This window comes from Schistocerca nitens, chromosome 6 (assembly GCF_023898315.1).
Source record: "Schistocerca nitens isolate TAMUIC-IGC-003100 chromosome 6, iqSchNite1.1, whole genome shotgun sequence".
Classification (NCBI taxonomy): domain Eukaryota; kingdom Metazoa; phylum Arthropoda; class Insecta; order Orthoptera; family Acrididae; genus Schistocerca; species Schistocerca nitens.
In genome coordinates, this window is record NC_064619.1 from 16,846,700 (window position 1) to 16,873,672 (window position 26,973).

The 26,973-nt window shown below is 45.1% G+C and overlaps 1 protein-coding gene across 2 annotated transcripts in view; it reads right to left on the minus strand.

The window, feature by feature from the left end:
* Nucleotides 1–26,973, minus strand: part of LOC126263044 (uncharacterized) — a 483,472-nt gene that overhangs the window by 358,879 nt on the left and 97,620 nt on the right. Inside the window, exon 2 of one of the 2 annotated variants that reach the window (XM_049960018.1) lies at nucleotides 5,428–5,491. The gene's annotated coding sequence lies outside the window, so the exon portion shown is untranslated. Of the gene's footprint in view, nucleotides 1–5,423; nucleotides 5,492–26,973 lie in introns of both variants that reach the window. The other variant, XM_049960017.1, reaches the window with a different exon arrangement.

Genomic DNA, 26,973 nt, shown 5'->3' on the forward strand with positions numbered 1-26,973 from the left:
AAATTTATCAACTTGTTCAAGCAGTTCATTGCCTACATGAACTTGGACTTTCACTTTATCTTTTTTGTCGCATGCCATTACTTTTGATTTTCCTTTATTAATTTTCATATTATATTCTTCCCCCATAACTTTATCCATTCTATTCAGTAGGACTACAAGATCTTCTTCACTTTCAGCCAAGACAGCTATATCATCGGCATATCTTATCATATCAATTCGTTGGCCATGAATTACTAAACCTGTCTGTCTAGACTTCTATCGGATATAAATACCCGGCCAGTGTTCGGATCGCCAGTTCGTAACTCGTCATTGAAGCCTTCGTTACGTCGATTCTCAAATACGAGGTGCGGCTAGAAAAAAACCGGACTGATGCTGGAAAAAACATTTATTTACAATTATTTACAATTTCATGTTATCTCCTTCAATGTACTCTCCTCCTCGGTCTCTACACCGCTCCATACGAATTTTCCACTGTTCATAGCAGTGCTGCGGATCATTTTCGGTAAGTCCATACATTACTTCCGTCGCTTTTTCTTTTACTGCTTCAACAGTCTCAAATCTAGTTCCTTTCAAAGCTGACTTGACTTTAGGGAAAAGAAAAAAGTCACAGGGGGCCAAATCAGGTGAGTAGGGTGGATGATCTAAGATGGGAATGTTGTGTTTTGCCAAAAACGTCTTCACTGACAACGCACTGTGAGCTGGGGCATTGTCTTGGTGAAGGATCCATGACTTTTTTCTCCACAAATCGTTCCGTTTTCTCCGTACTCGCTCACGTAGGGTAGCCAGGACGCTAATGTAGTAATGCTGATTCACTGTTTGTCCCTCTGGTACCCAATCAATGTGCATAATCCCTTTGATGTCAAAAAAAAAACAATCATCATTGCCTTGAATTTCGATTTTGACATTCGTGCTTTTTTTTGTCGTGGAGAACCAGGAGTTTTCCAATGCATCGATTGGCGTTTAGTTTCGGGATCGTAAGTAAAAAACCACGATTCATCGCAAGTAATAACATTTTGTAAGAAGGTGGGATCACTTTCAATGTTTTCCAGGATGTCAGAACAAATCATTCTTCGGCGTTCCTTCTGTTCCATTGTGAGACACTTTGGAACCATTTTTGAACACACTTTGTTCATGTTGAAACTTTCATGAAGAATCTGCCTAACACTTTCCTTGTCAACTCCTGTTAACTCAGACACTGCTCTGATTGTTAAACGGCGATCTTGTCGAACAAGTTTACCGATTTTTTTCAATGTTTGCATCAGTTTTTGCTGACAATGGTCTGCCAGTGCGAGTGTCATCACTGGTGTCTTCGCGGCCATCTTTAAATCGTTTAAACCACTCAAACACTTGTGTTCGCGATAAACAATCATCGCCGTACACTTGTTGTAACATTACAAACGTTTCACTTGCATATTTTCCTAGTTTGAAACAAAATTTGATGTTAACACGCTGTTCTTTCTGTACACTCAACATTTTCCGACGCACAGACAAAACGTCAACTACTTAAAACAGACGCCACGGGCAGACTGAGTGCAGGAGGCAGATGAAACTCGAGCAGTAGGCGGAGCGAGAGTCACGTGACAGGCCACGCGACTTTCAGCCTTATTGCATTCGTTTTATTGTTTCACCAGTACTAGTCCGGTTTTTTTCTAGCCACACCTCGTACACTCATATCTCGCTTTTCTGAACCTGGATTTTGATTTGGAACTCTGATTGCGTGTTGTTATGTAAGACCATTCTGGCTTTATTCATCAGTGCTGATTTGGGATGACGTTGCTTGTAGTCGTTGCGTCCGCTCTCTGCGGGATTTTCGGTTATCGGCTTGGCGGTTTCGCGATGGTGAGCTGCCGAATTGCCGTCGGGCTACGGCACACAGGATGGTCCCAGAAACACAGCGGTCGTAAAACTGGCTGCTATCAGATGACAACGAGGAAGGAAAGAACGGCAACATGACCGCAACGCCAGTGGCCGTTAACGCCGGAAATAATGTCTGCGGGGGTGGACGGCGGTTTTCAGGGTGTGGTCGGCTATTGGGCGTGGTCGCTGGGTGCAGCGGCGGACGTCGAGGGGTGGAGCGCCAGGGAGGGTCCTCAAAACGTGCATCAGAGGGCCGTGACTCACGCCGCAAACATTATGGTGATGAATGGGTGCCGCCCTGAAACATAAGAAGAGCGCCCTCCAGGGGCGTGGGCCGTGGACTAGACTGCCCCCCAGCGGGGATCACAGACCGCGCGCGCGCCGCTAATGAATTAAGGGGAACGTTGGGCTGACACCACTAACAGTCCCGCGAAGAAACAGCTTTCAGTTAACAAAATTAATATGGCGTTGATAAGCGGATCAGCTTAAAATCTAAATACACTACTGGTCATTAAAATTGCTACACCAAGAAGAAATGCAAATGATAAACGGGTATTCATTGGACAAATATATTATACTAGAACTGACTTGTGATTACATTTTCACGTAATTTGATTGCATAGATCCTGAGAAATCAGTACCCAGAACAACCACCTCTGGCCGTAATAACGGCCTTGATACGCCTGGGCATTGAGTCAAACAAAGCTTGGATGGCGTATACAGGTACACCTGCCCATGCAGCTTCAACACGATACCACAGTTCATCAAGAGTAGTGACTGGCATATTGTGACGAGCGAGTTGCTCGGCCACCATTGACCAGACGTTTTCAATTGGTGAGAGATCTGGAGAATGTGCTGGCCAGGGCAGCAGTCGAACATTTTCTCTATCCAGAAAGGCCCATACGGGATCTGCAACATGCGGTCGTGCATTATCCTGCAGAAATGTAGGGTTTCGTAGGGATCGAGTGAAGGGTAGAGCCACGGGTCGTAACACATCTGAAATGTTGTGGTGTCACTGCCTGACACCACACTTGCTAGGTGGTAGCTTAAATCGGCCGCGGTCCATTAATACATGTCGGACCCGCGTGTCGCCACTGTGTGATCGCAGACCGAGCGCCACCACACGGCAGGTCTCGAGAGACGGACTAGAACTCGTCCCAGTTGTACGACGACGTTGCTAGCAACTATACGGACGAAGCCTTTGCTCTCATTTGCCGAGAGACAGAATAGCCTTCAGCTAAGTTCATGGCTACGACTTAGCAAGGCGCCATTAGCCTTACATAGTTTGATAGTTATCGTATGAAATGTCTCATCAAGAATGCTGTATTCACAACAAGGATAAATAAAAGTTAAGTATTCGAGGAGCTGCATACTTTTCTTATTAGAATTCACTACTTATCCTGTTCCAGAATTCACGCCCGTCTGCGTTAGGTAGCGTGCATTTTCGGCCTCCTCTATCTACAAGGTGTTGGCACATTCACCAACACATCAAATGTAACGTCCACTATTCAAAGTGCCGTCAATGTGAACAAGAGGTGACCGAGACGTGTGACCAATGGCACCCTATACCATCACGCCGGTTGAGACTCCAGTATGGCGATGACGAATACACCCTTCCAATGTGCGTTCCCGCCATGTCGTCAAACATGGATGCGACAATCACGATGCTGTAAACAGAACCTGGATTCATCCGAAAATATGACGTTTTGCCATTCGTGCACCCAGGTTCGTCGTTGAGTACACCATCGCAGGCGCTCCTGTCTGTGATGCAGCGTCAAGGGTAACCGCAGCCGTGGTCTCCGAGCTGATAGTCCATGTTGCTGCAAACGTCGTCGAACTGTTCGTGCAGATGGTTGTTGTCTTGCAAACGTCCCCATCTGGTGACCCAGGAATCGAGACGTGGCTGCACGATCCGTTACAGCCATGCGGATAAGACGTCTGTCATCTCGACTGCTAGTGATACGAGGCCGTTGGGATCCAGCACGGCGTTCCGTATTACCCTCCTGAACCCACCGATCCCATATTCTGCTAACAGTCATTGGATCTCGACCAACGCGAGCAGCAATGTCGCGATACGATAAACCGCAATCGCGATAGGTTACAATCCGACCTTTATCTTTCGGAAACGTGATGGTACGCATTTCTCCTCCTTACACGAGGCATCACAACAACGTTTCTCCAGGCAACGCCGGCCAACTGCTGTTTGTGTATGAGAAACCGGTTGGAAACTTTCCTCATGTCAGCACGTTGTAGGTGTCGCCACCGGCGCCAACCTTGTGTGAATGCTCTGAAAAGCTAATCATTTGCGTATCACAGCATCTTCTTCCCGTCGGTTAAATTTCGCGTCTGTAGCTCGTCATCTTCGTGGTGCAGCAATTTTAATGGCCATTAGTGTATTACCGCGAGTTCATAAACCATTTCCAGAAGGCAAAGGTGCTGTATTGGTGCAGAAATGGTACTTTGCGGCAGACGATTCGAAAAAGGGTAGCGGGTCTGAAACTCGATTGGTCGCGTGTAACATTTTCAAACATTTATATGATTCTCTCACCTTGTACGTCATGTTTATTTGATTTTTACATTATTTAGCCCACCGAAACAAACCAATATTCTGCAACTTTCAGTCCTTGTGATAAGTTAATGTGAGAATTTACCAAATATTCAATTGACAAAGTTAATAACATAAACTATAACGAGTACAGAAAAACAGGACACATAATTCTCCACAAACACACATGCACACACCAGGATATACAAGTATTGTGAAAGCGAAGCGTATGGAGGGTGAGAGGGAGAGGTAGAGGGAGAGGGAGACAGAAAGAGAGAGAGAGAGAGAGAGAGAGAGAGAGGAGAGGGGGAACTGGTGCAAAATATAAATTTTTATGATTGACGAACATGTGACACTTGTGCAATATTCGAATATATTATTTGTTATTTAACTACCCATTTTTCAGATGCGATGCTCTCATCAGCTACAGAGATGAATATGTCCCTGATGATGGCCTGGCAGCCGAAAATTGGTTGAACGACAAGTTACACAAGTAACGTGTATTTAGCATTCATTATGTATAAAATATTGGCTCTGAGCACTATGGGACTTAACATCTTAGGTCATCAGTCCCCTAGAACGCAGAACTAGTTAAACCTAACTAACCTAAGGACATCACACACAGCCGGCCGAAGTGGCCGTGCGGTTAAAGGCGCTGCAGTCTGGAACCGCAAGACCGCTACGGTCGCAGGTTCGAATCCTGCCTCGGGCATGGATGTTTGTGATGTCCTTAGGTTAGTTAGGTTTAACTAGTTCTAAGTTCTATGGGACTAATGACCTCAGCAGTTGAGTCCCATAGTGCTCAGAGCCATTTCAACCATTTGAACCAGCCACATCACACACATCCATGCCCGAGGCAGGATTCGAACCTGCGGCCGTAGCAGTCGCGCGGTTCCGGACTGCGCGCCTAGAACCGCGAGACTATAAAATATTCTACGAAGAACCAACTGCACAGTTGACGCAATATCTGTTTGTTTTTATAATGCAACCACACAGATGTTAATCCAGTCAATATAGTTACCTGCCTCCAGCTGACGGGGCAGGACTGACCACTGCGGTTTGCGATGCGGCGGTTTCAAAGGCGGAAATCTGGAAAACACAAACAATAAGTTTAATGCAGGAGCTGAGAGTAATCTTTTTTAAAGAAATACGTTTGCGTCAATCAACGCTCCAATTGCCTGAATGTGGTAGCGGCGACGTTGTACTTGCACTGAGGTTTTGGGGCGAATATGAGAGAGGAATTCGTTGTTGCCAAGGTTTAACTTCGCAGTACGGATGAATGAAGAGTGTGTGTTACAGTCGAAGTTTTCATATGATTATGTGTCAAGATGGAAACGAAGTAAAAAGGTTATATTGTACGGAGGCTCAAAAGAGATCGACAAATCTAAAATCCCCATGCTAAGTACAGCGCTTCAGTCGGAAACCAGATCTTCACTTCGTAAGACTCTGCGGACAAATCATTAATTTAGTCGAGAAAGATTGCACACGGTCTGGCGATCAGAGTTCACATGCAAATAATCTATGCTTCCCTTTACGACGTACATCGGCAATAGATATTTATTCGTCCTCTGTAAACGAACACTGTTTGTAGATGATATGCCTATTTACGACGAAGTATAACCCGAGGAAAGCATTCACGCAGATACACCGGAAGAATTAGAAGAATGTTTCAATGTCGTGCGAAGATGAAAAACCTTGCTCTTAATGGAGTGAAATATGATAAACTTGTGCAATTCAGAATGGTAAAAATTCACTAGCCTACGACTAAAAGGCAACTGAGAAGTTCGGCGAAGTCACTTATGTAGTACAATGATCTGGAACAAAAAGTGAGTCGTAAATATGAACTTGAAGATTTAATCGTATGTTACGCTCTCATAGAAGAACTCTGAAAACTAGAGAACTGCATACTAAACTGAACTTGAATAAAACCGGAACCTTCTGTTAAGTTACGATTTAGTCACGAGCGGTTTCGCTGCATTAAAGCAGGATCTTCAGGTGGTTAGTAGAGACGCTCCCAACGTTCTTAGTCACAGAGTCCGACCCCAAGAGGAGGGGAAGTCGTCAACAAATAGTAACTGGCAGAGCGATGGGGCGAACAGTGCAGCGGACGAGGCACAATAACAGACTTGTCAAAACAGATTGAACATATGAACATCACATAATAGGGGCTCCCATTCGTAAAGGTAAACACTGCAGTTCGTTGTCGCGAGGTAACGGACTAGAAGCAGTCAGCTGTTATCTGATGCTCATTCTCGGTTCGTACTAGTTTTTTTATGCCTTATCCCCTGCACTATTCGCCCCAATGCTCTGCTGGTTACTGTAAGTTGACGAATTCACTTCTTCATGGGGTTGGATTCTGTTACTACGAACACTGGGGGCTAATCTATGTGACTCTTCTAAACACCTGAAGATGCTGCTTTAGCGCAGCGAAGCCGGTCGTGAATAAATTATATCTTAACAGCTCAAATGCGTGTGAATTCCTACGGGACCAAACAGCTGAGTTCATCGGTCCATAGACTTACACACTACTTAAACTAATTTCTGCTAAGAACAACACACACACCCATGCCTAAGGGAGGCCTCGAACCTCCGGCGGGAGGGGACGTGCAATCCGTGGCATGGCGCCTCAAACCGCTCGGCCACTCAGCGCGGCACTTAACAACTGTTTGCAGTAATATTCACGTTCAATTTGCCATGATTTTCACCGGCTGCGCCTGCCTATATTATAATGTTATGTGTAGAGATATGCAGTTTGTTTGGGAAAGAGGTTTATCTCAGAAAAAGGATTTACTGCTTGTATCACAGCTCGTGGTCCTGCGGTAGCGTTCTCGCTACCCTCGCACGGCGTCCAGGGTTCGATTCCCGGCGGGGTCAGGGATTTTTCCTGCCTCGCGATGACTGGGTGTTGTTGTCTTCATCATCATCGTTCATCCCCATTATGGTCGGAGGAAGGCAACGGCAAACCACCTCCACTAGGACCTTGCCTAGTACGGCGGTGCAAGTATACAAGACAGATATTGGGTTGGACAGATTAAACTTATGCACCTATTATCTCGCGAAAATATACTAACTAAATTCTAAGACAATTAACAGTGAGGGTGCATATTGTCTAGCCTCTATTTGTGATTCGCCTATGGTCTATGAGATATAGATTAGAGCAATAAGAACTTGCTTGGCAATAACAACTTGCATATGCAAGAGGAATGCAAACTAAATTCTGAAACTTTCCTAGCAGATTAAAACTGTGTGCTGGACCGAGACTCGAACTCCAGACCTTTGCCTCTCGCGGGCAAGTGCTCTACCACCTGAGCCACCCAAGCATGACTCAGACCCCGTCCTCACAGCTTTACTTCCACCAGTGGTAGAGCATTTGCCCGCGAGAGGCAAAGGTCTGGAGTTCGAGTCTCGGTTCAGCACACAGTTTTAATCTGCCAGGAAAGTTTCATAACAGCTCTCACTCCGCTGCAGAGCGAAAATCTCATTCTGGAAACTAAATTCTACATAAATACAACCGTGTGCGTCACAGTGAATTACGTGCTACCAAAATAGGAACAGATTTAACACGAGTGACCTCTGGATGATGCTCCACAATGTTATTTGCTTTGGACATGGAATACACTTGTGAAAGGAAAGCGAGGGTAAAAAAAGAATACGGCAAAAGAAGAGTCGTATGTAACTTTTGAATAGTGAAACGAGTGGTTCGTCTTGATAAAAGGTAGAGAATTACAAGCGGAAATATGGAAAAATGAACTAATAATGTACCTGCTGCATGCTCTGAAACTGAATGAACGAGTAAAGTTAGGTACTCAGTGGCGATCTATGTCCAGGAAGACCTACTCTCATGCACGCTTAGCTTAGCTGTGCCTGGAAGAACCAGCGCACAGCAGCCGCAGAAGGAAGGAATGCGAAGTGGTGCTATCTAATCACGGCTAGCTTCCTCGCTGCGGTCAATTAGGATGAGCTGCTATTTCCACTGCGAGATAAGCGGCGGCCTGCCTCAGACAACGACACGCTCTGGTCCACGCAGCCTCGCTGACGACCGACACTCGGCTCTCTTTGCGCAGACTCTTGTCTGCGCACACGACGCCTCGCGTGTCCAAAAACAGACCGACTGCGCGGATAAAACTCTATGTACCGACTTGACAGAAAATCCTAGGAAGTTCTGGTCTTGCGTTAAATCAGTAAGTGGATCGAAACAGCATATCCAGACACAATGGGATGATAATGGCATTGAAACAGAGAGTGACACGAGTAAAGCTAAAATAATAAACACCTTTTTCCAAAGCTGTTTCACACAAGACCGCACTGCAATTCCTTCTCTAAATCCTCGCACGAACGAAGAAATGGCTGACATCGAAAAAAGTGTCCAAGGAATAGAAAAGCAACTGAAATCACTCAACAGAAGAAAGTCCACTGGACCTGACGGGATACCAATTCGATTCTACACAGAGAACGCGAAAGAACTTGCCCCCCTTTTAACAGTCGTGTACCGCAAGTCCCTAGAGGAACGGAAGGTTCCAAATGATTGGAAAAGAGCACAGATAGTCCCAATTTTCAAGAGGGGTCGTCGAGCAGATGCGCAGACCTATAGGCCTATATCTCTGACATCGATTTTAGAACATGTTTTTTGCTCGCGTATCATGTCATTTCTGGAAACCCAGACTCTACTCTGTTGGAATCAACCTGGATTCCAGAAACAGCGATTGTGTGAGACCCAACTCGCTTTATTTGTTCATGAGACCCAGAAAATATTAGATACAGGCTCCCAGGTAGACGCCATTTTCCTTGACTTCCGGAAGGCGTTCGATACTGTTCCACACTGTCGCCTGATAAACAAAGTAAGAGGCTACGGAATATTACTCTAAATTTCCGACTCTTAGGTTGCATATCGCGTTTTATATGACGTTTCTCAACTGCTTCGATTCCTCCCATTGCAATTTTGATAGATGACGGAAGTTGTTACACTTGCGGTCCACTTGTCATTGTGCTTGAGGCCGCACAGTGCGCGGAAGTCAATTTCAATAAACACAAGAAATGAAATGTATCATTAGATGTCGCTGATTCCAGTAAAGAGGAGAAATGAAATTTACCGTCTCGTAGACGTCGAGGAGGTACTAGGAATTGAGCGTGACAACTCAAACGGACAACGATTTCAGCAAGAATCTGTCGTGGCTGTTTAAAAACAATCATTCGTGTTTTTATGTAAAACTGCTGAAAACTCAATGGAGGATGGCCGACAGACGAAGCAGCGCATACAAGGAGCATAACAGTGCAAACGTTCACAGGGTGATTTGCTCGCAAGGGAGTGTCTGAAATATAACTGGCACAACTGGAAGACAGGCGTCAATGATGTAATGTAATTGTAGGAAGAAAATTTCAAGAGCCAGTATTCCGTGAGAGATCCGGGAAAATCCCTGTATATTAGCGTCGTATGAGCTGTTAAAATTACTTGACACTAGTAACAAATCGTTCAGAGGCATATATATATATAAGCACTGTTTGTGAATGAAATGAGTATTTGAACTATGCCTTCTTCCGGAGAATGCGTCTAGTAGTAACGTGCACTGAATTACAGTAATATAAAGTGTTTCAAGGAGACAGATGTACACAATTCCGTCAAGTAAATGCACAAAAATCACTCATGCCGATATACTAAGATCTCTCCTGTTACGGCTTATGACAACTGAGCATCATTGGCTGCCCTAGGACGTTTTGTTTCCCGAATCAAACAACAAAACAGTCTAACAGCGTTCTGATTTAGAACGTTACTTCCTTACAAAGTCCGCCGGCCGGAGTGGCCGAGCGGTTCTAGACGTTACAGTCTGGAACCGCGCGACCGCTACGGTCGCAGGTTCGAATCCTGCCTCGGGCATGGATGTCTGTGATGGTAGTAGGTTAGTTAGGTTTAAGCAGTTCTAAGTTCTAGGTGACTGATGACCTCAGAAGTTAAGTCCCAAAGTCGTCACGACTCAGCAGGACCAGCCATACCTCTGAAGATGTCCAACGTAGTATTGGACGAAACGGTAGGAATAGAAGAATTGGACCACGGCCATATAACCCGGAAGTATTATCAACAACCGAGATGGTTTGTTTGAGAAAGACACGAACAACTTGCTTCTCATTGCTGTCCAGTCCGAGAGTGTGGTGCTTTGTCTCTAATAGCCCCGTGGTCGGTGTAAAACCTTAAACTTCTTGTTCTTTCGTGGCGCAGTAATGTATATTATAGAAGATGTACGGTATACAAGAATATCATAAATTGTAACGAACGTCGAACTCAGCGTACCTGTTCTGTCTCATTTCTTGCTTCAGCGAAGGTACACAACGTGAAAGAGTAAAGCGAAGCGTACACACTTTGCCGGCTTGCTCTTAGGTAGGCTGTACCATGGGCTGTGGAGTCGCTCCCCAGGAAGGCGAGTATATTCTGGAAGGTCGCTCACGGGGGCAGGGTGTCATATCCTGGACAAACATTGCTCATCGCCGTCGCCGCAATTCCTGTAAGAGCGGCGCGGCGCGGCGCGGTGCGCTGCGGCCTTTTCCACAATAAAGTCATCACTGGCGGTGCGTCGGCCGCACACGCAAGCCGCATCCTGTGCTGGAGAACACTGGAGAAGCCGCTTCCTTGTCAACACAGCGCTTCCCGGTGGGCACGCAACTGCTCCTGGCAGCTAGCTGGTATTTAGCTAGCTACCGCGTCTCGGACTAGTCTCACGACAAAACATTTCTACGTCAAAACGGTCACACTGCAAATTTGATAGTTCGGTAGCAATGATAAGATGGTGGATTCATACAAAAAAAAAATTGTAAATGGTAAGCACACAACTGAGGGTTCTCTACAGGTAAACGGTTTTCGGCTTACAAGGGCACCCTCCAACTATTTGTTTTGTTTTATTGAGACTGTTCATTTAATACAAATTGTTACATAGGCTGATAGATTATTTCATTGCATGTACAGGTTATTCTCTGTGAAGTGTACATATTTGCTCAAACTATCCGTCTCCTCTTTCACGTAACCTCCCCCCCCCCCCTCTCTCTCTCTCTCTCTCTCTCTCTCTCTCTCTCTCTCACACACACACAGACACACACACACACACACACTGGGAGAGGGGGAGAGTGGGGAGAGGGAGAGGGAGGGAGGGAGAGGGAGAGGGAGAGAGAGAGAGAGAGAGAGAGAGAGAGTTTTCTCGATCTTGAATATTACAGGTTTTTGTTCCTTCAACATCTATTTTCGATTTAGCTACAACACATTAAATTATGTTACTGCTGCACTGACAAAAATGACATTTATTGCAGGCCGGGGTGGCCGAGCGGTTCTAGGCGCTACAGTCTGGAACCGCGCGACCGCTACGGTCGCAGGTTCAAATCCTGCCTCGGGCATGGATGTGTGAGATGTCCTTAGGTTGGTTAGGTTTAAGTAGTTCTAAGTTCTAGGGGACATGACATCAGATGTTAAGTCCCGTAGTGCTCACAGCCATTTGAACCATTTTTGACATTTATTCTGCTTTGCACTTTTTCTATATGTGTATACCATTACAAAGTGTTTATGAGGCGAAGGAGGTGAAATTTCATGTACTCTTGGTCATGGACTTCGTATTTAGCACATTTCCCGCCTCTTTTCGCGAAAACTTTTGCTCCAAACATTAATAAGAGCGATATGGCTCAAATGGCTCTGAGCACTATGGGACTCAACGTCTGAGGTCATTAGTCCCCTAGAACTTAGAACTAGTTAAACCTAACTAACCTAAGGACATCACACACATCCATGCCCGAGGCAGGATTAGAACCTGCGAACGTAGCGGTCTCGCAGTTCCAGACTGCAGCGCCTAGAACCGCACGGCCACTTCAATAAGAGCGATATCATCATACTCCGGTGTATAAGAGATCTCGAATGTCTCTGAAAACGTACACGGTTGCACTTTTTGTATACAGATCATAGTAAATTCTGTCGGTTAGTAACATTAACCACAATTAAGAGAACTCATCCCTTTCTTTATCAGTAATTATAAAAAATACTGTTCCGCTGTGTTGAACCATTTACGAAATACTTGCGGTTTCCACCAGGGACACACTATATTTGTGTCAAATAGGAGAATATCTATGTAAACAGATTGGTCGTCGACGTGAATATGTTTAGATAGCAAATTTGGCAGTCGCTCTCCTATACGTGGCAGAACGCTTACGCTTTCCTCCGATCTGAGGATCGACTTATCCACCAGCACAGTTACAAAGGAGCCGCAGGTAAAAGCGGAACCTGTACAACGGAGCAACATAATTTTTTCTCAGACACATATCGTTTCCAGTAGAAAATCCTAGACCTAGCTGGGGGGTTGGGCTGCAGACCTTTCCGCTTCACAGCAACCAAGTTAAATAATATCTAGATAACGGAGCGTTAATGCAGTAATAAGCCGTTGTCTCTAAGTCACATTTAAACTTCTCCCAAGGTAGGGAGAATTTAATTTACGTCGTATGCTAATACATTCTGTGAAGGTTACTTTCCAATTACCACGGCAAACGAGGCGTTAGCGATCTGCCCCTACGCGCTCTTCGGCATTGATTACCGTCGCAGAGCCCACAGCCGACCGACTGCGATGTTGCGAAAGCCGCGTAAAGTGTTCCGTCACAGCGACACTCCTCCTCTGTCGCGTTCCGAGAAGCGCGCTGGAGCCTCCAAAATAGTCCAGGAGAAGTCTCATCGACACACGCGCCAAGCCGTCCGCCTGGTGCTACGACCTCAAAGCCAGCTACCTGCTACCATGCCGCGACTGCAGCCCATTCTCAGTTTCTCGTTACTCTGACAGAGTACACCCGCCAATATCTCTACCATCTACGATTCAAGTGGCAAAAATACTGTAACGTATTACAAGGAATCGATTTTTGCTGCGTTTATAAATAGTGTGTGGCGTGCGTAATGGACAGTGGAATGATTACAAAAAGACGATGTAGAAAACAAGTAACTTCGAAAATTAATTTTAATTAGTCGTATTAAATACGATTTATATTTTACGTTATATGTGATAAAATCCGACAGACGGCGAGAGCTGCAGTAACTTCGTGCTCGAGTCGCCAGTGATTTTAGCTCTCAAAATGGCTCTGAGCACTATGGGACTCAACTGCTGAGGTCATTAGTCCCCTAGAACTTAGAACTAGTTAAACCTAACTAACCTAAGGACATCACAAACATCCATGCCTGAGGCAGGATTCGAACCTGCGACCGTAGCGGTCCTGCGGTTCCAGACTGCAGCGCCTTTAACCGCACGGCCACTTTGGCCGGCAGTGATTTTGGAAAAACCTCTGTTTGCCATCGAACAGTTCTCTCTTGCTCAGTATGGTAGCGGTGTCCGGAGAGAAGGTTGAGTGTTGACATTATAATACGCATCAGAAAGATTTTTCACGTTCGGTGTGTATCAGCTATGCCTTGTCTTTCAAACGGTGTTTTTCGAGTGTTGTATTCCGCATTTATGAGAGAAGTATGACATTCTTAAAAGAATGTACATGTTATTAAAAAGAGAGATTGTACAGGAAATGAAATTCTGCACAAAGGATGAGTGTGAAATGATGTAGCTATTACAGAAGAAGCTGCGATTAGAGTTTACACCTTCAATAGCAGACGAAGAAGCTCGACTGTTTCAATTTTCGGACATAAAATAAATGAAATTCCTAACAAGAATAGCAAGACAAAACATATGAAACAGTAATTGAAAGTATAAATACGGATGGGATATTAAAAACAGGAATAAAAAGAAACTTCCTGGCAGATTAAAACTGTGTGCCCGACCGAGACTCGAACTCGGGACCTTTGCCTTTCGCGGGCAAGTGCTCTACCATGTCACAGCCAGGCTGTGGCTAAGCCATGTCTCCGCAATATCCTTTCTTTCAGGAGTGCTAGTTCTGCAAGGTTCGCAGGAGAGCTTCTGTAAAGTTTGGAAGGTAGGAGACGAGGTACTGGCAGAAGTAAAGCTGTGAGTACCGGGCGTGATTCGTGCTTCGGTAGCTCAGTTGGTAGAGCACTTGCCCGCGAAAGGCAAAGGTCCCGAGTTCGAGTCTCGGTCGGGCACACAGTTTTAATCTGCCAGGAAGTTTCATATCAGCGCACACTCCGCTGCAGAGTGAAAATCTCATTCAGGAATAAAAAGAAGTTAATAACAGTGGAAACAGCCTACTGGAGGCGCTGTTGTAGAGTAGCAAGAAAGGATTAGACAAATAAAGAAGAAATAAGAGTGAGGATAGGAAATGGAAATGATATTATAGGGACAATTTAAATAAAATGGATCGTGTGGTTCGGGCTTGTTAAGAGAATGCCTTTGAACAGAAGCAAAGGGATATGAAGCTAATCTAGATGCTAAACGCGTATTCAACTGGCAAATCCTGTGGGAGCTATATGATGACCAAGTAGAGAAATGTGAACTGTGTGAATCTTATCTGAAATCGGGACAAAAAAACTGGAGCCTTGTCCAGAATCTACGAGAATTAACTTGACGTTAGAGGACAACTTCAAAAGTTTACGTACACAGTACCACCGAAGAGTTTTCTTGGAAAAAAGCACCTGCTACACTACCTGAACCAAAGTGGGTATTTTTCTAATTCGTGGGGCAACTCTGTATGTAATCTAAGCTAAGCTCTGCAACCCTTTATTCTGCTTGCAACGATTGTGAACGTGTTTATCTACACAGTTTCAGGCCTGTTGGAAGTCAGAAAGGCCACGCAAGACTCGTACGTAATATCAGCTGTCGGGAAATTACGTTACGTCAGAGAGTTTGTGGGAACTTCGCTGTCAGGTGGCTGGAATTGTTCCAGGTGCAGCAAGGACGGACATCGTCACACGGAAAGGGACCACTGGCACTCTAATACCGAATCTCTCCAACACGAAACAGAGCTATTGCGAATAGGTACGCAACGCATATACGTTCAACATCTCAACTTAAAAAAATGAATGAGTTGAGGTAGCTTTCACGGTTCACAAACTATACCCTAGGTTAATTCCCAACAAATCAATAAATTTAAATATTGTGGGCAGCAATATCAAACATTTACTTTAGTTACGACGTTGACGAAGACGGCAGGGAGGTACTGACATTGTTTTCGTACGTTGCAAAAAAAAAAAAAAAAAAAGAATTCGAGACGAAAAATATACTCCCGGTAAAGCTACGAATACAGACGACAACCCCGGCATAGTCTACACAAAACAGGGGATAATTATGTTGTTGCATTGCCCTTTTCTTTCTTCCAAAGAAATTTCAGTCTTAAATTATTATTTGACACCCCTGTCAACGTGCTTTTTTCGTCGAGGAGGTAAGTCTTTTCTAGGTACATAAAACTCTGCGTCTAAGAACCTCTTGTTTGATTCTAGCACTTATTTTCCCTAAAACGTCCCTATTTTTTCTATTGAGTCAAGTTGTCAACAATAAAAATGATTTACAGCTGTTTTTTTAAGTGGTAAGGTCATCAGTTCCTAAGCTTACACACTACTTAACCTAAATTATCCTAAGGAAAACCACACACACCCATGCCCGAGAGAGGACTCGAACCTCCACCGGGACCAGCCGCACAGTCCATGACTGCAGCGCCCCAGACCGCTCGGCTAATCCAGCGCGGCAATTATGGTCTTCACAACGTAACATGTTAAGGGTAAAACATTACTCTCCTGTGGAACAAATATTGTGAATGCAATAATGGCTTCGTGAGTTACTGATCGACATAAAAAAAGTATAGTTATTGCCTACGTTTCGCTGTCGAAGTTCGTTTTTCCTATCAAGTCATTCAAAAAGCAAATATTTCGAATGACTCGGCATCTACAGCAAATGATTTAAGGAAGAATATAACAATAGAACTTTCTACCGAGGACTAAAGAGATGCTTTTGTTGTTTACAAGTGATCTATACGGGTCAAGCAGAAAATGGGGAAAGGAAAGGACAGAAAAGAGGGAAAGGAAAGGACAGAAAAGTGGGAAAGGAAAGGACCACCGCTTGCAATTCGAACTACTAACCTTAATATCAGGTGCGCAACTGACTTCCGCAATTTCTCCACGACCACAGTTTCTACGAGGTCCTACAAGTGAAAGATACAGCTACAACTTCAACATTGTAGGTAACACTAAAAATTAGACAAAAGCTAATTTTCCTGTTTTTTTTTTTTTTTTTTTTTACGTTTGACACATGACACATGTAGAGAGTGGAGTGCAGACGTAGTAAACACAATTGCCGAAGAAAAAAATCAGTAGGATGCGATATTCAATTGTGTCAAGAATTACTCTCAAATGACGCTGCTGTGACTTCATCACTTTGAATGAAATGGTTCATCGGATAAGTATTGAGGTATCCCAGTTTAGTTAATCTGGTAACGCAACGAAGGGAGTAGCAGAAAATCAATATGCAGAATGGGTTCTTGAAGGAAAACGTAGCGTGCAAAGAGTATGCAGACTGGCACATGTGCCATACCAGACGACAGGCTGTACGCAATATTCTTGAAACTGTTTTCAATATACAGTCTTTGTGTGGACTTCTAGAATATCCTGTAGAGTTTACCGTCAATATTGAATCTTGTCACGAAACTAGCTGAGTCACTGGTTTTACGAAGGACGACGGATATTCTTCGCCGCTTGCGGCATGTGTAGTTTTTCCTGAAGCCTGTTGTTTCTGGTTAGGCCGGCTCATGGAGGTAAAAATAAGAAGAGTTTTCATGACGTCGCAAACTTGAAGCCGACCCAAGTGAAGATCCGCCATGTTAGCCACCCCAAAACATTCGCTTCTGGTGGTTTGATTCCGTGTAGTCGTGAAGTGTTTTGATAAAAAAATGCCGGCTTGCGTCGCTTACGGGTGTACTAATCGTTCCGATTGTAGTCTAAAGTTTAAACAAATCACGTTTCATTCGTAAGTGGGCTTATTTAAACGTTATTTTCTTATATATACTTGAAATTCTGATGCACTGTAAAGTTTTACAGTATGGTTTTAGTTCTGTGATTTCACTTTAAATTTCATATCAATCCAACGCGAAGAGCTCTCTGGAGGTGAGCATTACACTTGGTTTTCATTGTTTGGTTATTCCCAAGTAACTGAAAAGTCCTGGCAAGAAATATCCTGGAAATGGGAACTAATGTTTTAAAATGCAATAATTTAATAGAAAAGTAATGTAACTACATGTAGTTAATTAAATATTCAGTAAAATTTGTGGAACACCTGTTACAGTGGTTAAATTATAAGTACTTAAAGGGTTACATATTTGTTAAAGTAAAGTCCCCTATCTAAGCAAAGGCTATTGAGATCATTACAGTAATCACTGTGCTGTCGTGTTACCCTGTAAATTGCTGTTATTTGCCACATAGAATGTCACTTGGTAGGTACAATTTAAAAACAAAGCAGTTGTGTAAGCTACGATGGGCCTGACAATCTTAAATTCAGTTCTTTTCCTTCGTAATATAACGAATCTTTCACTTTCTTGACATGACAGCTGGCTTGTTTATATCATCCCTGCATACATCTGTGGGACACCGAAGGAAATAAGGTAAGTTTCTGGCAAACTTGAATATTTAAAATTTGCATTTGACTTGAAAATGCAACGAATACAAATCGTTGTCTCTAAACTATCAATCATTGCTTTAGGAGTTCTGGCTTTATCAATTTTCGACAATAACACAATGAAAGTGAATAGAAATTGATTACGAAAGCATGCTTTTCATAGCACATACACTCCTGGAAATTGAAATAAGAACACCGTGAATTCATTGTCCCAGGAAGGGGAAACTTTATTGACACATTCCTGGGGTCAGATACATCACATGATCACACTGACAGAACCACAGGCACATAGACACAGGCAACAGAGCATGCACAATGTCGGCACTAGTACAGTGTATATCCACCTTTCGCAGCAATGCAGGCTGCTATTCTCCCATGGAGACGATCGTAGAGATGCTGGATGTAGTCCTGTGGAACGGCTTGCCATGCCATTTCCACCTGGCGCCTCAGTTGGACCAGCGTTCGTGCTGGACGTGCAGACCGCGTGAGACGACGCTTCATCCAGTCCCAAACATGCTCAATGGGGGACAGATCCGGAGAGCTTGCTGGCCAGGGTAGTTGACTTACACCTTCTAGAGCACGTTGGGTGGCACGGGATACATGCGGACGTGCATTGTCCTGTTGGAACAGCAAGTTCCCTTGCCGGTCTAGGAATGGTAGAACGATGGGTTCGATGACGGTTTGATGTACCGTGCACTATTCAGTGTCCCCTCGACGATCACCAGTGGTGTACGGCCAGTGTAGGAGATCGCTCCCCACACCATGATGCCGGATGTTGGCCCTGTGTGCTTCGGTCGTATGCAGTCCTGATTGTGGCGCTCACCTGCACGGCGCCAAACACGCATACGACCATCATTGGCACCAAGGCAGAAGCGACTCTCATCGCTGAAGACGACACGTCTCCATTCGTCCCTCCATTCACGCCTGTCGCGACACCACTGGAGGCGGGCTGCACGATGTTGGGGGGTGAGCGGAAGACGGCCTAACGGTGTGCGGGACCGTAGCCCAGCTTCATGGAGACGGTTGCGAATGGTCCTCGGCGATACCCCAGGAGCAACAGTGTCCCTAATTTGCTGGGAAGTGGCGGTGCGGTCCCCTACGGCACTGCGTAGGATCCTACGGTCTTGGCGTGCATCCGTGCGTCGCTGCGGTCCGGTCCCAGGTCGACGGGCACGTGCACCTTCCGCCGACCACTGGCGACAACATCGATGTACTGTGGAGACCTCACGCCCCACGTGTTGAGCAATTCGGCGGTACGTCCACCCGGCCTCCCGCATGCGCACTATACGCCCTCGCTCAAAGTCCGTCAACTGCACATACGGTTCACTTCCACGCTGTCGCGGCATGCTACCAGTGTTAAAGACTGCGATGGAGCTCCGTATGCCACGGCAAACTGGCAGATACTGACGGCGGCGGTGCACAAATGCTGCGCAGCTAGCGCCATTCGACGGCCAACACCGCTGGTCCTGGTGTGTCCGCTGTGCCGTGCGTGTGATCATTGCTTGTACAGCCCTCTCGCAGTGTCCGGAGCAAGTATGGTGGGTCTGACACACCGGTGTCAATGTGTTCTTTTTTCCATTTCCAGGAGTGTACTTCACTTCTCGGTCATTCGAAGTGTATAAACAAAGAGGAATTACAGTACTGGGGCCAGAGGCGTCATTTTTTCGTGTCGTATTACTGTATCGAATGCGCATTTAAGACCAGAAGAACGTTTGAAGTTACGGTCCTTATACTATGTTGTTCACTAAAACAGTGTAACATTTACTATATAAAACAAATATCACATGACAGAAATAACGAACAAGAAGCAATTATAGACACTCGTCTGCTAATGTTTTGGGGGATCCAAGATGGCGGCAGGCCCCTCCCCGCTTCAGTCTGGAACCGCGTGACCGCTACGGTCGCAGGTTCGAATCCTGCCTCGGGCATGGATGTGTGTGATGTCCTTAGGTTAGTTAGGTTTAATTAGTTCTAAGTTCTAGGCGACTGATGACCTCAGAAGTTGAGTCGCATAGTGCTCAGAGCCATTTGAACCAACCATTTGAAGCCCCTCCCACTGGCTTCGAAACAACGTACAGCGTAAGTCTGTAGCGCCGTCTCCCCTTATTCTACCTCCATGGGCCGGCTGCAGTTTAGCCGACGCTAACGCAGCCACAGTCGCGGGGGGCGTCAGCGGAGGCCTCGGTGGGCGAGATCCGCCGGCCTTGCCAGAGGCGCGACCTGCTGACCCGGCGAGGGTGTCGGCCGCGGTGACGTCACTCACACGTGGGCTCACACCCTCCGCGACTTCCCGCCGGCGCGACGCCCACGCCGCCTGCCTTAACAAGCGCTCAGCGTTCCCTACTTCGTCAGAGACTGCACAGTAAATACAGGCTAACACTTATTTAACTGTGTGAAAAAAAAGACGTAAATTAGTTACAAAGAACGGCGTGTACACGCTTTGTTCAACATGTAAACGTCACTACAGATATTCGGATTTAGGTTGTGTTCGATATGCCTCCCATCATTGGCGATGATGTGGCGCAGACGAATATCGAAATTCTGCATGGCCAACCGGAACTCTCTAGAGAAACGGAAGGTTCCAAATGATTGGAAAAGAGCACAGGTAGTCCCAGTCTTCAAAAAGGGTCGTCGAGCAAATGCGCAAAACTATAGACCTATATCTCTGACATCGATCTGTTGTAGAATTTTAGAACATGTTTTTTGCTGGCGTATCATGTCATTTCTGGAAACCCAGAATCTACTCTGCAGGAATCAACATGGATTCCGGAAACACTGATCGTGTGAGACCCAACTCGCTTTATTTGTTCATGACACCCAGAAAATATTAGATACAGGCTACCAGGTAGATGCCATATTCCTTGACTTCCGCAAGGCGTTCGATACAGTTCCGCACTGTCGCCTGATAAAGTAAGAGCCTACGGAACATCAGACCAGCTGTGTGGCTGGAGTGGAGAGTTTTTAGCAAACAGAGCACAGCATGTTGTTCTCAATGGAGAGACGTCTACAGACGTTAAAGTAACCTCTGGCGTGCCACAGGAGAGTGTTATGGGACCATTGCTTTTCACAATACATATAAGTGACCTAGTAGATAGTGTCGGAAGTTCCATGCGGCTTTTCGCGGATGATGCTGTAGTATACAGAGAAGTTGCAGCATTAGAAAATTACAGCGTAATGCAGGAAGAACTGCAGCGGATACGCACTTGGTGCAGGGAGTGGCAACTGTCCCTTAACATAGACAAATGTACTGTATTGTGAATACATACAAAGAAGGATCCTTTATTATATGATTATATGATAGCGGAACAAACACTGTTAGCAGTTACTTCTGTAAAATATCTGGGAGTATGCCTACGGAACGATTTCAAGTGGAATGATCATATAAAACTAATCGTTGGTAAGGCGGGTGCCAGGTTGAGATTCATTGGGATAGTCCTTAGAAAATGTAGTCCATCAACAAAGGAGGTGGCTTACAAAACACTCGTTCGACCTATACTTGAGTATTGCTCATCAGTGTCGGATCCGTACCAGATCGGGTTGACAGAAGAGATAGAGAAGATCCAAAGAAGAGCGGCGCGTTTCGTCACAGCGTAATTTGGTAAGCGTGATAGCGTTACGGAGATGTTTAGCAAACTCAAGTGGCAGACTCTGCAAGAGAGGCGCTCTGCATCGCGGTGTAGCTTGCTGTCCAGGTTTCGAGAGGGTGCGTTTCTGGATGAGGTATCGAGTATATTGCTTCCCCCTACTTATGCCTCCCGAGGAGATCAGGAATGTAAAATTAGAGAGATTCGAGCGCGCACGGAGTCTTTCCGGCAGTCGTTCTTCCCGCGAACCATACGCGACTGGAACAGGAAAGGGAGGTAATGACGGTGGCACGTAAAGTGCCCTCCGCCACACACCATTGGGTGGCTTGCGGAGTATAAATGTAGGTGTAGATGTAGAACCGGGCTACAGTGGTTTCAGGATCATTATGGTGAACTCATATTGATGTCTCAGCGACTGAATTCTCTTGGTAGAAATCCTATGGAACCCATCTGGGTCGCTATCGGGTGTCGTAATTACATACGCAAAGCAGCGGCCGTTATTTAGGCGAATCACGTGATCTGCGCGTAGGCATCTAATGCCATATACTTCTAAAAACCTACGAACGAACTGTCGGATCCCTGATATGCTGAATCAGTGATGTATTTCGTTCCAAAGACGAACAAACAAGTTATTAAGCACGTGGTCATACTGTTTTGGCTTATCAGTGTATATATGATGATCTCTGATACGAGATGATGTCAATACTGATTGTATATGAAGGTAGTATCTGTTCCCGAAAGAACAATTACAGTTGATGACCATGCAGCTTTCTCTAGAATGATATGATGATTAAATGGACACCCTACCTGCAATCAGGCATTAATATACTTCATTGGGGACATGTTGAAAACGTGTGCCCCGACCGGGACTCGAACCCGGGATCTCCTGCTTACATGGCAGACACACTATCCATCTGAGCCACCGAGGGCACAGAGGATAGTGCACCTGCAGGGACTTATCCCTGGCACGCTCGCCGTTGATTAATCTGCCACGAGTAATGAGTATGATGGGCAACATCTATTAGGCGCAATACGAATGTAGTGAGGTGGACATGTTGGGAATATGGGTCTCACGGGGAGCGTGCAAGGGATAAGTCCCTGCAGGCGCACTATCCTCTGTGCCATCGGTGGCTCAGATGGATAGAGCGTCTGCTATGTAAGCAGGAGATCCCGCGTTCGAGTCCCAGTCGGGGCAAACATTTTCAACATGTCCCCAACGAAGTATATCAATGCCTGATTGCAGCTAGGGTGCCCATTTAATTATCATTTAATACTGATAGTGCTATTCATCGAGTTTTAATATGATAACGCCTTTCTTTTATGACCATTCGATTACACTAGCCACGAACGATGAAAAACTATTTCTGACTGTGTCATGTAGGCCTATGGATGTTGTCATTTTAACGAAGATTTTAATGATGTGTGAAGCCGTAATGGCACCAACATTAATCAAGTATATTTTATGAGCTGAAGATGGCTAGATTGTTAACCGAAACTGATAACCCATCCAAATAAACAAGATTTCATGTGCGATCTTGACTTAATGGGTTATCGAACTCTAACAAAACAAAACAAAAAAAAAAAAATTACAACAGGTCGCGTACCTATTGGCTAATAATGTCAACAAATTTGATTAGGCTTATTTGTACAGTAAGCTTTGGTGTGATACCGGACGGTTACGTTCTTCATTGTAGAAATTAAACCGTCTTTCTCCTTCTTTCAGAAGACAGAACATGGAAACACTTGCGAAATTAGAGGATGTTCGAAAGATTTTGAAAATATTCAGAAAAACTTAAAGTAAGCAGTGCACATATCTATAATTCTTAGCCCCTTCTGCATATATGAACGCTTACCGCGCAACAGTACGTCGACACGTCAGCAATAAGACTCACGGCAGGACTTCGCAACAAACTTTCTCACGGCACATTTCGCCTCGTAAAGCAATTTTACGGTTTCTTGTCTCAGCAGTCCGCAGTTGGCGTGTCCGTTTCACACGAAGCAGTGAAACTAGAAAGGAGGGAGTACGCCACTTCAGTTACACACATAATGTAGGTGGAGGGTACGATACCTTAACTTTTGCAATGTTCTTTGATATCAATACGGCCACAAAAGTGCGATGACCTGTCAGACAGACAGTTCGCACTTTATCTTGATGGAATTCCCTGCAGTGGGTGTGACAAAGGTTTCAGAAGCTTTCAATCAAATCCCACGTTGTTTGTCATTCATATGTCATAATATTATATTGATTCAGCCCTGAAGGTCGAAAAGAAAATCGAAGTTGAACTAGTTTTCTTTAAATGCGAGTCGTTTCCACCTTACGCTTCGTCGTCCCCTTCGTATTTGGCATTTCTTTTCTTTGTTTGGAATGTGGTCTAATGCTGCTTTCCACTCTAGTGTAACTTGTGCAAGCCTCCGAATAACTGCTGCTTACCACATCCATGTGAATTTACTTTCTGTATTCACCCCTTGGTCTCTTTCTACATTTCTGCCCAGACACTTCCCCACTGTACCAGATTGGCGATTCCTTGATTCCTCACAATGTGTCCTATCAACCGATCCCTCCTTTTGGTCAAATCGTGCCATAACTTTCTCTTCCCCCCCCCTCCCCCCTCCCCCCCTCCCCCCCTCCCCCCCAATACGGTTCAGTATCTCCTCATTAGATATGCGATCTACCCACCTAATCTTCAACATTCGTCTGCAGATTTCGAAATCTTCTATTCTCTTCTTGTCTTAACTGCTCACCATCCACGTCTCACTTCCGTACAAGGCTACACCCCATATACCTTCAGAAAAGACTTCCTAACACTTAAATTTATATCTCAAATTAACAAATTCCTCTTTTTTCACAAATACTTTCTCTGAAATAGCCAGTTTACATTTTATATGTTCTCCACTTCTACCATGATCCATCATTTTCTCGTCCAACCAGTAAAATCCATTTACTACTTTTAGTGTCTCGTTTCCTAATGTAATTCTCTTAGCATCGGCTCACTTAATTTGATTACATTCCACTACTCTTGTTTTACTTTTGCTGATGCCCATCTTATAACCCTTTTCCAATACACTATGCTTTCCGTTCAACTGCTCTTCCAAGTCCTATGCAGTCTGTGACAAAGTTAAAATGACGTTGGCAAAATATCAAAGTCAGTATTTTTTTCTCCATGAACTTAATTCCTTCTTCAAATTTTTCTTTGATTTCCTATACTGCTTGCTCAATGTGCAAGTTGAATAATATCGGATATAGTCCACAACCCTGTCACACTCTCTTCTCAATTACTGTTTCCCTTTAACGTCCTTCAACTCTTCTAAATGCAGTCTGATTTCTCCACAAGCTGTATATAACCTTTCGTTTCCTCTATTTAATCCCTGCTACCTTCAGAATTGTGTCACCCTCGTCAAAAGCTGTTTCGAAGTGTACAAATCTCGGTTTGCCCTTCGTTATTCGTTGCAGGGTAAGTATTGCCTCACGTGTTCCTTCATTTCTCCAGACCTTTTGGAGTACGAAAATGGTTCAAATGGCTGTAACCACAATGGGACTTAACATCTTAGGTCATGATTTCCCTAGACTTAGAACTACTTAAACCTAACTAACCTAAGAACATCACACACATCAATGCCCGAGGCAGGATTCGAACCTGCGACCTAACAGCAGCGCGGTTCCGGACTGAAGCGCCTAGACCAGCTCGGTCACAGCAGCCGGCTCTGGAATGCGCATTAGTAATTGTAGTGGAAGCACATGGCGTCTTGCATAGATACGGCGTATGAATCTGTTCGGTGGGAAAGGCGTGGGGAAAGAGGGAAAGTGGAGTAGATGGAAATAATGGTGGTTGTGGTCGAGAGGAAGGGGGCATGTTAGCTGGGACGGTAGTTGGGAAGAGGGAACGGAAAGGAACACTGTACAAAAGGCGATGGAGCAGGAGGGAAAGTTGGGTCAGTTCACGGCTAGATCCGGTCGCACGACAAAATCAGAGAATGATGGCGTAACTCTGGCCATTGTGCTGTAGTGTGGCGGGTGTGGAGACCGCCCGGATGCTGCCACTGAGGAGTTTTTATAATCGCAGGAAGTGCCGAGCTCTCGCTGGGGTGCTCACGCGTCAGCTGAGCGCCAAAACGAGACCGCCGAAATTTCACCGTGACTGTCTCCGCCCGCGAACCACACTGCGAGATCTGGCAGGTACGGTATCGATGGCTGTTGCTGACATTTGACCGGTCCTCACTAAGAACTGGCTCAGTTTGTGCAGATGTTGCTCTGAAGTTAACGAATATCTTCTTGTTACTGAAGAAGACCAGTACAGCAACAATCAAGCCAGTAATAGAGAAGAAATACTCGTACATGTACAGCAGGTCAGGAGTATTCTAACTGCAATACAATAGAAGCAAACCAGTGCATACTGGAATGACAGATGGAAACTTTCACAGACACTGTCCACAACAAATGAACCCACTTAGATGCGAAACTCGGCAGTCGGCATACGCAGAACATCGCAGCACTGAGAAGCAGTATTAAGCAGCAACCTACACTGAGGAGGATACAGTGTTTAAGAAATAAGTCCGAACACAGACTGCCGTCAGAAGAGTAATTCCAATACAAAGTGTATCCAAAAGGAAAGTTCTCTCAGTCATAAAATAGCTCCGCTGACAAATCGTTACTAGAGGCAGCGTTCCGCACTAACCACGTATTTTGGGAATGATGGAGGGTGGATGGTGGGGGATGGGACATTGCCGCGAGCCTTCTATAGTACACCAGGATCTCTAGTTGCTGTAGTCTTATCATTTATTCCACTATGATGAAAAGCTGCGTTAAAGATTTTCAAGTTGTAGTTTATGTTGATTTTGCATTGCATATGCACTCGTACCCTCTTTCATGGTTAAGCTATTCCTCTGTTTCCAGTACAACAACAGATTTCCGGCAGAGTTCATAAACAGTATACAGAGTTTTCAAGAATCTAATTATGTAATGTTTGCTGTGATCAATACAGACGTAGGCACAAAATCATTAACACCATATTACTAGCAACCGAGGACCCCGCGCGGTCTTAGGCGTCTTGCCACGGTTCGCGCGGCTCCCCCCGTCTGAGGTTCGAGTCCTCCCTCGGGCATGGGTGTGAGTGCTGTTTTCGGAAATTGGTGGTAAGTTGCTATGGGACCAAACTGCTGAGGTTATCGGTCCCTAGGCTTACATGCTACTTAAACTAACTTACGCTAAGGACAACACACACACCCATGCCCGAGGGAGGACTCGAACCTCCGACGGGGGGAGCCGCGCGAACCGTGGCAAGACGCCTAAGACCACGTGGCTATTCCGCGCGGCCGTGTGTGCTGTCCCTGGCCTTAGTAAATTTAAGTTAGATTAAGTAGTCTGAAAGTCTAGGGACCGATGACCTCATCAGTTTGGTCCCATAGAAGCTTATCACAAATTAAAAAAAAAAAAAAAATTGACGACCGACAGGTCAACAACATTTAAGATTTTACTATGTGT